The sequence below is a fragment of the Anomaloglossus baeobatrachus genome, chromosome 1 (assembly GCF_048569485.1).
Source record: "Anomaloglossus baeobatrachus isolate aAnoBae1 chromosome 1, aAnoBae1.hap1, whole genome shotgun sequence".
NCBI lineage: Eukaryota > Metazoa > Chordata > Amphibia > Anura > Aromobatidae > Anomaloglossus > Anomaloglossus baeobatrachus.
In genome coordinates, this window is record NC_134353.1 from 301,355,640 (window position 1) to 301,372,983 (window position 17,344).

The following is a 17,344-nucleotide window of genomic DNA, read 5'->3' on the forward strand; positions in this document are numbered from 1 at the left end:
AGACCCAGCACCCGCCCTGTTGTCCTTCGGGATGTTTTTTTGTTGTTTGCGGGTACACATGTTGTTCATGTTGAACGGTTTTTCAGTTCTCCGATGTTATTCGGAGTTAATTTGTTTAAACCAGTTATTGGCTTCCTCCTTCTTGCTTTGGCACTAAAACTGGAGAACCCGTGATACCACGGGGGGGTATAGCCAGAGGGGGAGGGGCCTTGCACTTTTAATGTAGTGCTTTGTGTGGCCTCCAGAGGGCAGTAGCTATACCCCAATCGTCTGGGTCTCCCAATAAGAGCTAGAAGAAAAGGAATTTACGGTAAGTAACAAAATTCCCTTCTTGTTCTGCAAACACTGCAGCCCCCAAGTTCAATTCTTTCTCTGTGCGGCCCATAAACCCAGCAGAGCTTGAGACCCCTGCCTTAGGTTTTGTTCACAAGTAGCATTCTTTAAAAGATACAACAGTATCATTTGTCAGGAAAAAAAAAATTGTAGGTACTGTAAAAATCAGCTTTTAATTTGCAAAAAAACTCATTAAAAACGCTGCAAAAATATTCATAAAAAATGCAACGTGTGAACAATACCTTAATAACTGGGCAACCAGATAACAGCAGGAGAACATGAAGCCAATTCAAATGTTCTTTTTTTTTGTTTCTTTTTGCCAGAAGCAGATTTGGTGCAGGAATTTGGTGTGCAAATTTGGTGCTGAAATGTTTGCACCAGCTTTCTGTACAATAAGGGAAAAGTCTGGCTACAACTGCTGTAAATATAGGTGCTGTAGGGTAATCAATCTATAACATGTAGCAAAAGCAAAACCCAAGCACTCAATGAGGAACAAGAGAAGTATATGGATGCAAGTGTATTTTTTATTTACAACTGACAAAGTGCAAAATACAACCTGACACATAGCAACAAACCAACGTTTCGGTTTATCAGACCTTTCTCAAGACTGTTGCCTGTGGAGGTAAAGACAAATAGTGAGTATATACAGGTGCAACAAACAAGTATTATATACAAATGTACAAATATATATACAAGGCATGTACATACTTATTATAGAGATGCTAGGGCATACGGGTCGCAAGGACAGCCGTCAGGGTAGAGAGTAAGTGGAGGGCATCACATTCAGCAGTATGCGGTATCTGACATATAGAGATTACATGCATAGGATGAGAATGTACCTCTGTATGACATGAGAGTACACGAGCAATGTCCATAAATGATGATCCAGGTAACAGTAAAAAACATGTACATAGGAGTGGAGGAAGTATTGGAATCCTCAATGGGACAACATAAGTGCAAGCAATCCATCCAATAGATATATAACTATATAACTATGCCATGATCACATATATTATCCAAAGATAGTAGTAGAGGTAACAGAACTACATACCATGGTGGTGGTGATGTGGTGAATATACACAGAGGCAAGGAAAAGAAGGAGAAGACGCCTGGAAGAAAAGTTATAAACATTAGAAAGTTATGAATAAGGATAGTGACAGAGTCCACAGGGGGCGATGAGCTGGAAATACCTGCTTCGAAGGACCATGGAGTGCTGAAGCAGCGGTGGCAGTGGTAATGGCAGCGTGAGTGCTCAGGGCTGGGGAACGCACTTAAATAGGAAGTGCTGTGTACAGCATCACTTCCGGTCTGGTCGGGCATGCATGTTGGGAGCGCAACCACGTGACGTCAGGCAGGCAGAAAGGCTGCTGGGCGGGACTAGGGACATAAGCGCTGAATGTAATAGGGATCTGGGTGCATCAGTCATGTGAATGTGAGTTGATCACAGGGTGTGGGCGTGCCAGAAGTACAACGTAATCTGAGCACTGTATTTCTGAAAGGGCTATAGACGCACAACACATAATGATGTCCCTTAGTACAGATGCAGAGGCTGAATGTGTGAGTGACACGAATGGGTGCATAGTTACCTGCCAGAAGCCCAGAGGTGCAAGGGGGAACTACAGTGGATCGTGAACTATGGATTGGGAAAGTTAGGACACCTGGGGAGAAAAAAAGAGATGAGTAAAGGATATAAGGGTTATAATAGTACATGACAATAAGTAACAGCAAGCAATAGGAGGAGGCATGAAAGCATAATGTAACAGCTCAATGACTGATCATGGAGGAAGAAACATAGACAGGAGAAAGTCATGTTCATATCTTACAGGAAATGGTACAGTATGTGGAAATGAAATACAGTAAGAGATTTAAACATGAACTTCATACTCTCGATTGAGGCCATGAGGTTCGAGGGTTGCAGGGTAAGGATCCAAAAGAACTCCCTCTCATTTAATGTTTTGATACGGTTGCCTCCCCGTCTAGGGAGACTCACATGCACAAGGACCTGGAACCTAAGTTGTGAGACAGAATGGCCAGTACAGATGAAGTGTGCGGGAATGGGTAAAACCGTTTGTTTGCACCGAATCGTCGATTTGTGCTTACTTATATGGTCCTGGATATATTGGGTGGTTTCCCCAACATATCCGAGACCGCAGGCGCACTTTATGAGGTAAACCACATAATTTGAATCGCATGTGAAATATCCCCGGATGGGATATCTCTTGCCAGTCCATGGATGAATAAAATGATCCCCTTTGGTGACGTGGGAACACTGTAGGCAGTGGAGACAGGGGAATGTCCCCTTGAGACTAGTGAATAGGTAGATTTGCCTGATCGGTGGTTTGGTAGGGCCAATGTCAGCCCTAACCAGAGAATCTCTGAGGTTAGGAGGACGTTTGTAGCAAAAACGTGGTGTGGTCCCAAACTCGGGGATGGATGGAAAGGCCTGGTGTAGGAGGGGCCAATGTTTCAAGATGGCAGATTTGATTAGTGGTGAGAAGGGGTGGAAGGTGTTCACAAAGGGAATCCTGTGCGAACCTGATGAACCTGAGGCATGGGGAACAGGTTTAATATAGGGGGGTATCCCCAATTAGTAAATTTCTGGTTCATCTCAGTGTGTCGTATGTCCCTTATCGTGGAATCTGAAACAATTCTGTCCACATGGCAGTGTTGAGAGTGTGGCAAAGATTTTTTAATGTGCTTGGGATGGCAGCTGGTGTAGAGCAAAAGACTATTTCTATCAGTCGGTTTGATGTACAGATCGGTAGAGAGGGAGCGATCAGTGTTAATAATGACAATAGTGTCCAAAAAGTGGATAGAGCTATTGTCATGGTGTAAGGTGAAAGAGATGGTGTCCATGGCTGTATTCAGGTCTGAAAAGAAGGATTCAAGAGATGTTAAGTCACCGGTCCATATAAAAAATATATCGTCTATGAACCTCTTCCAGATCAGGACTGAGTGGTTGAATTGTGGATGGGTGTAGACGTAGCGGTTTTCGAAGAAATCCATGAATATGTTTGCGTAGGGGGGCACGACATTCGATCCCATCACGGTTCCCCTACGCTGAAGGAAAAATTGATCACCAAAGAGAAAGAAATTTTTAGTGAGAACCTCCTCAAGGAGGTCGAGGCAAAAATCCCTCTTGGAACTCTTGGCACCAGATTTCTGCACCAAATTTGCATCTTCTTGCAGAAAATCGAACGAAAACAGCGTCAAAACCTGTTTTTGTGTGGTGTTTTGCCAAGAGATGAAGGCTTGGTGCTGAAATTTATACACTAGAGATGAGCGAACCAGCCGTGGTTCGGCTCGAGTTCGGTTCGTCGAACGGAGGTCTCGTTCGAGTTCAGTTCGGCGAACGTTCGACAAACCGAACTCGAACCAATAGGATATAATGGGAGGCAATCACAAACACATAAAAATGCATTATAAATGTACACATACAGTTAATAAACATTGCCATAAGACTTACCGGTCCCCGCGATCCCTCCTGCACTCTGTCTCCTGCCGCTATTCCATCCGATGATCGCTGAATCCTCCCGGTGACCAGCACTGCCAGCAGTGATGCAGGACCTATCGTGACGTCAAAATAGCCATGTGACCAGTCACGTGGCTATTATCTCATTGGCTACAGACTGGTCACATGACTATGACGCGTCATGTAGGACCTACAATGTAGGAGTTGGATAAAGCGCCAGATGATGGCGCTTCTATGAGAGCGCCATTTTCTGGGGCGGCTGCGGACTGCAATTCTCAGCAGAGGCGCCCAGAAACCTCGGGCTAACCTGTGCTGCGGATTCCAATCCCCAGCTGCCTAGTTGTACCTGGCTGGACACAAAAATGGGGCGAAGCCCACATCATTTGTTTTTTAATTATTTCATGAAATAAGTGAAATAATTAAAAAAAGCGGGCTTCCCTATATTTTTGGTTCCCAGCCGGGTACAAATAGGCAACTGGGGGTTGGAGGCAGCTCGTGGCTGCCTGCTGTACCTGGCTAGCATACAAAAATATGGCGAAGCCCACGTCATTTTTTTGGTGGGCAAAAAACTTCTGCATACAGTCCTGGATGGAGATGAAGAAAGATATTCCAGCAACTTGAGTCCAAACAGGAAATTCTTTAAAACGTTGATTCTCAGAGATTGATTAAGAACCAAGTGTTTGAAACGCGTCCTCTCTGTCTTGGGTTTGTTTCACCCCAACATGGACTTTTTAATATGTAAATAATAAAGAATCAACGTTTTAAAGAATTTCCTGTTTGGACTCAAGTTGCTGGAATATCTTTCTTCATCATTACCAAAGAATTGCCGACTTTTTTCCTTGCACGGTCCACAGGTCTCGGTCTCCTATCAAGCAGGTGAGCTGGGTAAAACCTTCATTCCTTTTACTAGTCCTGGATGGAGTAAGCTGAGCCATGTAGTTCTGCAGCTGCTGTCTGCTCTTCTCCATACAGACAGACAGCAGCTGCAGACCTACAAGGCTCAGCATACTCCATCCAGGACTGTAGGCAGAAGTTTTTTGCCCCCTGAAAAAATTATGTGGGCTTCACCATATTTTTGTATGCTAGCCAGGTACAGCAGGCAGGTACGGCTGCCCCCAACCCCCAGTTGCCTATTTGTACCCGGCTGGGAACCAAAAATAAAGGGAAGCCTTTTTTTATTATTTCATGAATTTCATGAAATAATTAGAAAACAAATGACGTAGGCTTCGCCCCATTTTTGTGTCCAGCCAGGTACAACTAGGCAGCTGGGGATTGGAATCCGCAGCACAGGTTGGCCTGAGCTTTCAGGGCCCCACTGCTGCGAATTGCAGACGGCAGCCGCCTCAGAAAATGGCATCTTCATAGAAGCGCCATCTTCTGGCGCTGTATCCAACTTTTCAAGCACCTGCCTGCTTTACCTGGCTAGCATACAAAAATATGGCGAAGCTCACGTCCTTTTTTTGTAGTTTTTTGGCAAAAAAAATAAAAAATGCTTCCCTGGATTTTCCATTGCCAGTGAAGGTAACACCAAGCAGTGGGGGTTAGCAGCCAGTAGCTGCTTGGATTACCCTTAGCTAGCAATACAAAAAATGCAGCGGGAGCCCATATATATATTTTTTTAATTATTTATTTAAATAACTAAAAACAAAATGGGCTTCCCTGTATTTTGATTGCTGGACATCACAGTGCTGTAAAAATAAATCTTTAAAAAAAATGACGTAGCGCTCCGCGGTATTTTTGATTCTCAGCGCAGATAAAGCAGACAGCTATGGGTTGCCACCCCCATCTGCCTGCAGTTACCTTGGTTGGCAATCAAAATACAGGGAAGCCCATTAATTTTTTCTATTTAAAAAATAGTTAAAAAAAAATGACGTTGGGTCCCCCCATTTTTGATAGCCAGCTAGGGTAAAGAAGATAAGGAATAACGTTTGGAACACCATTCTAAGTCTGAACTGGGTGCAAAAACCTAAAAAAACATCACTATGGGGAGATAAGGTATGCACACCAGTGACTATGTAAGGGGAATACATGAAATAGCAGAAACTGCTGTGTGAATACTGACTTGAAAAATCCAATAGCTATATGTAAGAGTGAAAATGTGAAAAATGGAATCTGCATTACTGCCATGAACATATGAATAAAGAGAAATTTAGCTACTGAATTGATCAATGCAATAGAGCCCCAACACTACGCCAAAGTATTTCTCTACGTTGGGGTCCCTAGCTTGTGTGTGTCCTCTCATGCAGTTAAATTTCTCTTTATTCATATGTTCATGGCAGTAATGCAGATTCCATTTTTCACATTTTCACTCTTACATATAGCTATTGGATTTTTCAAGTCAGTATTCACACAGCAGTTTCTGCTGTTTCATGTATTCCCCTTACATAGTCACTGGTGTGCATACCTTATCTCCCCATAGGGTAAAGAAGATGGCTGTAGCCTGAAAACCACAGCTGGCAGCTTTACCGTGGTTGCGGATCCAATGTGGAGGTCCCCCCAGGCTCTTTTTTTATAATTATTTTATAAATATTAATAATTACACAAAAAAAAAAGTAGGGTCCCCCCCAAATTGGATCACCAGCCAAGGTAAAGCGGACAGCTGTGGTCTGGTATTCTCAGGGTGGGAAGGTCCATAGTTATTTGGCCTTCACAGCCTAAAAATAGCAGGCCGCAGGCACCCCAGACGTGGCGCATCCACTAGATGTGCCAATCCTGGCGCTTCACCCCAGCTCATCCCGTGCCCTGGTGCAGTGGCAAACAGGGTAATAAATCGGGTTGATACTAGCTGTAAAGTCACCTGAGATCAAGCCCAGCAGTTTGTGATGTCATGGCGTCTATTAGATACCCAACATCATAAACTGTCAGTACTAACAAAAAAAAAATCGACAAAAGAAATTTATTTGAAAAAACAGTCCCCAAAACATTTCCTCTTTCACCAATTTATTGTAAGAAAAAAAATAAAGGGGTCCCACGACAACTCTGGACCATCTAGAATATGAGGGGGAGACACTCAGGGAACGTATCCCCCATTTTCTAGGAGTGCAGACCCTTCATGTGAGGAGTGTGGGTGCAATGAATCTGCACTCACTCTCCCCGGGTCCACAGCAGCAGAGTCCATGTCGTAATGGTTGCTAACAAAGCTGCAATGCCCTGCTCATGAGTTAAGGGCATGCCTAATCAGGAGAACTATTCTACATTTCCAAATATTATTTGCTGATATTATTGTTTTCCCCCCTACTATATATTGGGGATAGGATCTTGGAGATGGAATACCCCTTTAAGTCCAGTTATCCAGCTGAATGAATACTTAACAACAGAGCTCGCTATTTAGATGTGTTTTCTTGTGGCGTATAATGGACTCTCATGTTTGGTAGTCGTTCAGCAGGGAAACTATAAAAGCAAATCCCTCCATTTGGAAATGTAGTATATAGCTCTCCTTATCAATTATGTTCCTTACCTCATGAGCAGGACATTGCAGTAATAATAATAATTTATTCATTTATATAGCGTTATTAATTCCATAGCGCTGTATGTCTTTGGAGTGTGGGAGGAAACCAGAGTACCCGGAGGAAACCCACGCAAACACGGGGAGAACATACAAACTCCTTGCAGATGGTGCCCTTGGTGAGAATTGAACCCAGGACCTCAGCGCTGCAAGACTGCAATGCTAACCACTGAGCCACCGTGCCACCCATTTAGCTTACAGATGCATAACCACCACTCACTGTGTCTGAACACAGGAAGCTGAGCTGACAGCCGCTCTGTGCATGCGGCAGCGTCTATTGTGAAGGAGAGGGCCGTGGGCGGATCAACGCTGCACAGGTACCGTGGGACACCGGGTAACACCGGTGGGGTTATAGGGGGTGACCTGGCAGGGCCTGGGGAGGAGTTTTCTGTCGCATGTGTCATGGCACATGCGACAGAAATCAGAGGAGTAGGGTGAATGCGGCCGGCGCGCTGCTGTGCGCGCGGCCATCTTGGATTTCTGGGAGGGCATCAGGGGGGGCACTTTGGCGACACCGGGGGACCGGAGGGGACCGGGGAGGAGACTTATCATGTTTGTTCATGCCAGATGGGAGATAAATAATTTTTTACCGGCGCTGTCATTTACTGTAACGTGATCATCGGTATACGGTGTATACCTGTGATCACGTGAGCGGGGACCGGAAAAACCGTATTGAATCATGATCTCCAGGGTCTCAGCTAGTCCTGAAACCCCGGAGATTTTCTGACGCTATGGGGCGTTATTCACTTATTTCTGCCTGCTGTTTATAAACGGCAGATCAGAATAAGGCTACATTCACACGACCGATAAATTTTTGTGGTCTGCAAAAAACAGTCCATTTTTTTTCACGGGAGCAGTCGTGTGGCATCCGTTTCCGTTCCGTAGACGGTCCGTATGTCATCTGTTTGTCATCCGTGTGCCTTCCGTTTTTTTTGTGTACTGCAAAAAAACTGAAGGAGGGAAAATACATAAATTTACCCAAGATCCTTAGCTTCAAACTACATGAGGCGGTCACATGTTCACTCCAGTGCCATTTTCTACTGCTTTTCACAGCGTAGAGCGCTCTGGTGATTTTCTTGTGCTTGTACACTTCATATCAGTCTTTTCTGTCATTATAATGGCAGAAAGACACATAATGTCCCACTCTCCTGCATTTTGTAATTTTGCACCCTTTGGTGCCTTTCATGTGGCACTAAGAGGTGCTTAGCTTTGTATTTAGCCAAAAAAATGAAAAAAAAAAATGACGTAGGGTTCCCCCTATTTTTGTAGCCAGCTAGTGTAAAGCAGACGGCTGCAGCCTGCAGACCACAGCTGGCAGCCTCACCTTGGCTGGTAATCCAAAACTGAGGGCACCCCACGCTGTTATTTTAAATTAAATAAAAAATTAAAAAAAAAACCACGTAGGGGTCCCCCCAAAATTGGATCACCAGCCAAGGTAAAGCAGACAGCTGGGGTCTGATATTCTCAGACTAGGGAGGTCCATGGTTATTGGACTCTCCCCAGCCTAAAAATAGCAGGCCGCAGCCGCCCCAGAAGTGGCGCATCCATTAGATGTGCCAATCATGGTGCTTCGCCCCTGCTCATCCCGTGCCCTGGTGCGGTGGTAAACGGGGTAATATATGGGGTTAATACCAGATGTCTAATGTCACCTGGCATCAAGCCCTGGGGTTGGTGAGGTCAGGCGTCTATCAGATACCCGACATCACCAACCCAGTCAGTAATAAAAAAAAATAGACGACAAACACATTTTTATTTGAAAAAACACTCCCCAATACATTCCCTTTTTAACCAATTTATTAGAAAGAAAAACAAATCCAGGTCTGGTGTAATCCAAGGGGTTGCCATGACGATCCACACTGTCCCAGTCAATGAAGAGCAGGATGTTCCCCATTGGCTGGGAGAGCAGTACAGTTACCTGAGCAAACATCAATGGGTCAGCCCAGGTCACTGCAGGGGGATGACAAGTGCTGCTGTCAGCGAGGTACATTACCTGCGTTGATCTCCTGCACTGCTGACAGCACCTGTCACTGAGTTCAATGACCGCCGCTTTCACAGTCAAGTATCGCGAGAGGGCCGTGACGTCACCGCTAGTCAGTCTCGGGTCGGAAGCGAGAGAAGGTGATGTGACAAGCGGCGGCCATGGAGAACAGTGACAGCGCTGAGGTCGGGACTTCATCACCGCAGGTAAGCCGAGTGGGACCATGTGTGCAGAGTGCCAGGAGGATGTCAGTGTCGTGGACTGCATGGCTGGGGACGTGTGTGTGTGTGTGAGTGTGTGTGTACATGCCGCGTGCAGGAGTAGGCGGAGTGAGCTGAGCGGGGAAGTGTGGGCTTCCTGCACGTAAATAGGATAAACATCGGGTTACTAACCAAAGCGCTTTGCTTGGATACCCGATGTTTATCTTGGTTACCAGCTTCTGGCAGGCTGCCAGCGATGGCTCCTGCACACTGTAGCTGTAAAAAGCCCTGCTTTTTGCTGCTAGAACTGTTCTCGAATGTATCTAGAACTATCGAGCTTTAGCAAAAAGCTCGAGTTCTAGTTCGATCTAGAACAGCCCCCAAAATCACTCGAGCCGCGAACTGGTGAACCTCGAACCGCGAACCGCACTCAACTCTATTATACACCATATTTTTGCACCACATCTGCATCTCCTGGCAAAAAAAAAAAATACCACATCAAAACCACATTGCATTTACATGCGGGGTTTTTTGCCAGAAGATGCAGATTTGGTGCAGAAATTTGGTGTATACATTTCAGTGTCAAATCTACATCTCTTGGCCAAATAATGCATTTTTTGTCAGGAGATGTAGTTCTGATTAAACTCTGTTGACCTGAGGTGAGGTCACTGACTTTAATCAGTTCACCTGAGGTAAGTTTACCTGCTGTCATAGGTGGAGTACCGTGGGAACCTCCAGCTGTGACCGCACCTAAAGTCAGTGACATCACCGCTCACAGCTGTGGCTGTTATGAACCGGAACCATGGAAGACCACCACAAATCATTGGCAAAAGGTGACAAGAGCATTGGCAACTAATCTGGCCGCCATCCCCTTACTAACCATCACAACTAGAAGTAGCCGAGGGGTGAACTAACATCCTGTGCACCGCGAACCTAGCCGGAGAACTAACTATCCTAAAGGTAGGAAAGATGAATAACTCTCTGCCTCAGAAAATAGACAAGAATAGCTAGCCCCCCACATTCAAAGACTGCGGTGATATAGGAAAAACACAATACACAGGTACATGACAGGATTAGCAAAAGGTGAGGCCCCCGCTGACTAAAATAGGAAAGGACAGGAAAGAGACTGATGGTGGCCAGAGAAAAACCCTGCAAAATACCAACTTCCTGATAGTACAAAAAGGCCCTCAGATCACACGATCTGAACTCCATCCTATACCAGGTGCCCTTGTCATACCAATGAACAGAAAACAAGAATCATAACAAAGTCAACAAGCCACAAACACATGGACCCAAAGGAGCTATACTCCACACAGAACTGCAGGGAGTTCCTCAACAATCCACTAAGGGGGAAAATCCCTGCAAGCAAGTAAACTGAAACCAACCACAGCAAATGACAAACCCAGATAAACAAAAGAACCAGACAATAAATAAAGAGCAAGCACTTATCTGGGGAAGATGTGGTGTAGAGTAGGATTAAGCAGGCTGGAGTTACAAACAACAACTGACATCCGGCAACAGCCTGCAATCAGACCAGGATTAAAATAAGCAGAGTGTTAGCAAAGGAAACACCCACTGCACAACACACCTGGTCCAAGTCCAAACCAATCCTGGCCACCAGAGGGAGCCTCCCAGCAGCCAAAACATAACTAACATTCACAACAGTACCCCCCCTTGAGGAGGGGTCACCGAACCCTCACCCACGCCACCGGGTCGCTGGGGATGAGCATGATGGAAGGCGTGAACCAACCTGTCCGCATGAATGTGAGAAGCCACAACCCAAGAGTTATCCTCCTGCCCATAAACCTTCCATTTCACAAGATACTGAAGCTGACGCCTACTGTGACGGGAATCCAGAATTTTTTCAACCTCATACTCCAGATCCCCTTGTACCAAAACAGGGTCAGGAGGCGCTGCTGCAGGAACTGCTGGCTCCACATGTTTCTTCAACAAGGACTTATGGAAGACATTGTGAATCTTAAATGACGCAGGCAGAGTCAAACGGAAAGATACAGGGTTAATAATCTCCGAAATCTTATAAGGTCCAATAAATCTGGGCTTAAATTTAGGAGACAGAACTCTCATAGGAATATGTTTAGAGGACAACCACACCATGTCCCCTACTTTAAACCGGGGACCAACAGTACCACGCCGGTTGGCAAACTTTTGGGCAGTTTCTTGGGACTGAAACAATTTATCCACTACCTGCCCCCAAATCTGCTGCATTCTGTTGACCACAGAATCCACCCCCGGACAGTCAGACGCCTCAAGCTGCCCTGAGAGGAACCTAGGGTGATACCCAAAATTGCAGAAAAAGGGGGACACCAACGTGGTAGAGCTAGCTCTATTGTTAATGGCAAATTCAGCCAAAGGCAAAAACGAAACCCAGTCATCGTGATCCGCAGAAACAAAACACCGTAAATAGGTCTCCAGGGTCTGGTTAGCCCTTTCAGTCTGACCGTTGGTCTGAGGATGAAATGCCGAGGAGAAAGACAGCTGAACACCCAATTTGGAGCAAAAAATCCTCCAAAACCTGGATACAAACTGCACCCCTCTGTCAGAAACAATGTTTTCGGGAATACCATGCAAACGAACAACATGTTGGAAAAACAAAGGCACCAACTCTGATGAAGACGGCAACTTAGATAGGGGAACCAAGTGGACCATCTTGGAGAATCTGTCACAGATCACCCAAATCACAGTCATTTTCTGAGAGACAGGAAGCTCTGAAATAAAATCCATAGCGATGTGCGTCCAAGGTTTCTTAGGTACAGGCAAAGGCAATAATAGCCCACTAGAACGTGAACAACAGGGCTTGGACCTAGAACAAACTCCACACGACTGCACAAAACGACGGACATCTCGGGACAGGGAAGGCCACCAAAAAAAGCGTTTCACAAGATCTCGAGTACCAAAAATGCCAGGATGACCCGCCAAAACAGAGCAATGAACCTCAGAGACAACTCGGTCTCTCCATTGGTCTGGGACAAACAGTTTCCCTGTAGGACATCTCTCAGGTTTATCCCCCTGAAATTCCGCCAGTGCCAACCGCAGATCAGGTGAAATAGCCGAGAAAACTACACCATCATTCAGGATAGTAGACGGTTCGACAACCTCCAAACAGTCAGTGCAGAAACTCCTGGAAAGGGCATCGGCCTTAACATTCTTGGTGCCCGGCAAAAAAGAGACCACAAAATTAAACCGGGTAAAAAACAAAGCCCACCTGGCCTGCCGAGGATTCAACCTCTTGGCCGATTCCAGATAGATGAGATTCTTGTGGTCCGTAAGCACCACAACTTGATGCCTAGCCCCCTCCAATCAATGCCTCCACTCTTCAAATGCCCACTTCATAGCCAATAATTCCCGGTTCCCCACATCATAATTCCGTTCAGAAGGAGCAAACTTCCGAGAGAAAAAGGCACAGGGCTTAAGTTTACCTGAAGTAGCCTCTCGTTGAGACAGAACAGCACCTGCTTCGATCTCCGAGGCATCAATCTCAACTTGAAATGGGCGAGACACATCAGGCTGCTGCAGAACTGGGGCAGAAGTGAATCACTTTTTAAGCTCCTGGAAGGCCACAATAGCCTCAGGAGTCCAATGCTCAGCATCAGCTCCCTTCTTTGTCAAATCTGTCAGAGGTTTGACAATGGCAGAAAAATTGGCTATAAATTTATGGTAAAAATTAGCAAACCCCAAAAACCGCTGCAGGGATTTTAGAGAAGTCGGTTGCACCCAATCGTAAATAGCCTGAACCTTAACCGGGTCCACTTCGATAGCGGAAGGAGGCAGGATAAAGCCCAAAAAGGAAATCCTTTGCACCCCAATGACGCACTTTGACCCCTTAACGTACAGTGCATTATCCTTAAGTATCTGAAAAACATCCCGTACTTGGCCAACATGAGAGTCCCAATCATCAGAAAAAATCAAGATGTCATCCAAATACACAATCAAAAATTTACCAATAAGGTCCCGAAAAATTTCATTCATGAAGGCCTGGAAGTCGGAGGGTGCATTAGTGAGCCCAAAAGGCATCACTAGGTACTCAAAATGCCCCTCAGGAGTATTAAAAGCCGTCTTCCATTCATCACCCTCCTTAATACGGATGAGATTATACGCACCCTTGAGATCCAGTTTCGTAAACCATTTGGCACTCTTCACTGTAGAGAACAGATCAGACATCAGAGGTAAAGGGTACTGATATTTGACCGTAATTTTATTAAGAAGATGATAATCAATACAAGGCCTCAACCATCTTTCTTAGCAACAAAAAAGAAGCCGGCACCCAAAGGAGAAGATGAGGGCTGAATGTGCCCCTTCTCCAATGATTCCCTGATGTATGACCGCATGGCATCATGTTCGGGCACAGACAAGTTGAAAATCCGCCCCTTGGGAAATTTACAACCGGGCACCAACTCAATGACACAGTCACAGTCCCGGTGTGGGGGCAGAGAATCAGATTCCTGGTCATTAAATACATCACGGAAATCAGACAAGAAGGCCGGAACATCAACTGCCTGAGCAGACGTGGAGGACACGGAAAGGTCCTGATGCACACCTTGACAACCACAACTAGCTACCGACAAGGATCTCCAGTCAAGAACCGGATTATGGGTCTGCAACCACGGAAATCCCAGTACCAAGGTATCTTGTAGATTATGCAATACTAAAAATGTACGAGTTTCCCGATGCGCTGGTGCAACTCTCATAGGCACCTGGGTCCAAAATTGGGGTTTATGTTCTGCCAAAGGGGTAGCATCAATGCCCCTTAAAGGAATAGGAGTTTGCAAAGGAACCATGGGAAAACCACAATCCCTAGCAAACTCAAAATCCATCAAATTGAGCGCTGCCCCTGAGTCCACAAAGGCAAATGCAGAAAAGGAAGACAATGAGCAAATCAATGTGACAGACAAAAGAAACTTTGGTTGCAAAGAACCCACAGTAACAGAAGTAGACAATCACCTTTCACGTTTAGGGCAGACAGAGATGTTATGAGAAGCATCTCCACAATAGAAGCACAGTCTATTCTTCCGTCTGAACCCCTGCCGACTAGCATTGGAAAGGACCCTATCACACTCCATAGGCTCCAAAGGCTGTTCCACAGGCACAAAACCAGCAGGTATCTTCCTGCGCTCACGTAAACGCCTATCAATCTGAATGGCCAAGGTCATAGAGGCATCAAGACCAGAAGGGACGGGAAATCCTACCTTTACGTCCTTCACAGCATCAGCAATACCCTTCCGAAAAAGAGCCGCAAGCGCATCATCATTCCATTTGGTAAAGACCGCCCACTTTCGAAATTTCTGACAAAACGTTTCTGCAGAATCCAAACCCTGAGTTAAAGACAACAAGACCTTTTCTCCTTGGTCCACAATATTGGGTTTGTAATATAATAAACCCAAGGCCTGAAAAAAGGAGTCCACATCACTGAGAATCGGATCATCAGACGCTAAAGAGAAGGCCCAGTCCTGAGGGTCACCACGCAGCAAGGAGATGACAATCTTAACCTGCTGTACAGGATTCCCTGAGGACTTAGGGTGCAGGTCAAAAAATAATTTACAATTATTTTTGAAGCTCAAAAATCTTGACCTATCTCCCGAAAAAAATTCAGGAACAGGAATCTTAGGCTCTGCAAGGGGAGTCTGTGCAAGATAAGACTCTATACGACGAACCTTAGCATGAAGATGAGCAACACGCTCACCCAATTCATCCATGCTAGAAAAAGAAATCTTCCACAGAACCCAAAGAAGATGAGGAAAAATACCAAAAAAAAAAAAATGTTTTCTCAGCAGCTTTTTTTTTTTTTCCTTCTTAAGAGTACCCTTTAAATTTGTTGGCCGGATGTACTGTTATGATCCGGAACCATGGAAGACCACCACAAATCATTGGCAAAAGGTGACAAGAGCATTGGCAACTAATCTGGCCACCATCCCCTTACTAACCATCACAACTAGAAGTAGCCGAGGGGTGAACTAACATCCTGTGCACCGCGAACCCAGCCGGAGAACTAACTCTCCTAAAGGTAGGAAAGATGAATAACTCTCTGCCTCAGAAAATAGACAAGAATAGCTAGCCCCCCACATTCAAAGACTGCAGTGATATAGGAAAAACACAATACACAGGTAGATGACAGGATTAGCAAAAGGTGAGGCCCCCGCTGACTAAAATAGGAAAGGACAGGAAAGAGACTGATGGTGGCCAGAGAAAAACCCTGCAAAATACAAACTTCCTGATAGTACAAAAAGGCCCTCAGATCGCACGATCTGAACTCCGTCCTATACCAGGTGCTCTTGTCATACTAATGAACAGAAAACAAGAATCATAACAAAGTCAACAAGCCACAAACACATGGACCCAAAGGAGCTATACTCCACACAGAACTGCAGGGAGTTCCTCAACAATCCACTAAGGGGGAAAATCCCTGCAAGCAAATAAACTGAAACCAACCACAGCAAATGACAAACCCAGATAAACAAAAGAATCAGACAATAAATAAAGAGCAAGCACTTATCTGGAGAAGATGTGGTGTAGAGCAGGATTAAGCAGGCTGGAGATACAAAGTACAACTGACATCCGGCAACAGCCTGCAATCAGACCAAGATTTAAATAAGCAAAGAGTTAGCAAAGGAAACACCCACTGCACAACACACCCCTGGACGAAGGCATAGCCGAAACGCGCGTAGGGCGTCCTTGGATGTGGTTGATCATTACCTGGCGCAGGTAAAGTGTATTTACAACATTATATAGTTACAATCCTTGGGAAGTTGGGATGGTGTGTTATACTGACACCTGGTGGCTCAATCTGTCAGACATACCACTACTACTGGGACATAATGGCTGATGTCTATGCTGGTTTTGGATTATACATTAGTATATGTGTTTTGCTGGGCAATTGTAATATATTCTATACTACATAAAATAATGGTTGGATATTTGTCCCTCCCAGCAATACATTATTATATGCAATCCCCTTGCAGTTATACTAGCTATAACTATCTGTAGCTTGCGATTATTTACATATCAATTTTGCCAGGTGATTGCAGTATGATTCTATTAGTGGATGTTATATTGTGTAGCCCAATTTGGGAATGCTAGATGAAGTTCTGGTGCAGACACCTGGTGTCTAGTCTTATTATATAAATCTTGGTAGGAATATATATGCTGTCATCTATGTAATTTAATATATAAGTAATATATTGGCATATTTTTACTGCTGGACGATTATTAATGAATATGTTATGTACAGTTCTAATACTATTACAAAGGCTGTAATCCAGTGTAATCTATGACTATTTATCTACATATAAGCCCTGCCAGGTGATTGCACTATAAACTCTGCATTTATTGCGGGTAGGTCCAACATAACTATATTGGCTTATACCCAGTGTAGCTTATGACTATATCTATAATAAATCATGTTAGGTGGTTGTATTAATAAAGAAATCCTTTTGTTAAAGATTTTGGTTGGACCACGCTTCTAAAATCATTGTATATGCAAATGACTGGCTATGGTAGTGTTATTCATACAGTCCTAATATGAACCAGTGATGTATAATGAGGCTATAATTACTACCTGCCAATGACGGAAATTTGTCTATATGGTTATTATATGTATGGTCAATCACAATCCTCTTTTTCATTGTTTTTAATCAAACACTGTGGTGTCTATCTCCTGTCCCTTGTCAATGAATAAAATTGTGTTTGCAATAAATAGGACTTTGGTCGTTCTTTCTCTCTTTCTTGTACAAGATTTAAATAAGCAAAGAGTTAGCAAAGGAAACACCCACTGCACAACACACCTGGTCCAAGTCCAAACCATTCCTGGCCACCAGAGGGAGCCTCCCAGCAGCCAAAACATA

The 17,344-nt window shown here is 44.7% G+C and overlaps 1 long non-coding RNA gene across 1 annotated transcript; it reads right to left on the bottom strand.

Annotated features, from left to right (window-relative positions):
• Positions 1-1,057: 1,057 nt before the first annotated feature.
• On the bottom strand, positions 1,058-1,623 carry LOC142292030 (uncharacterized). The gene is made up of 3 exons (XR_012750565.1): positions 1,524-1,623; positions 1,385-1,442; positions 1,058-1,133 (listed from the first exon to the last, which is right to left on the bottom strand). It is a non-coding gene; the product is annotated as an uncharacterized LOC142292030 (long non-coding RNA).
• Between the last annotated feature and the right edge of the window lie 15,721 nt (positions 1,624-17,344).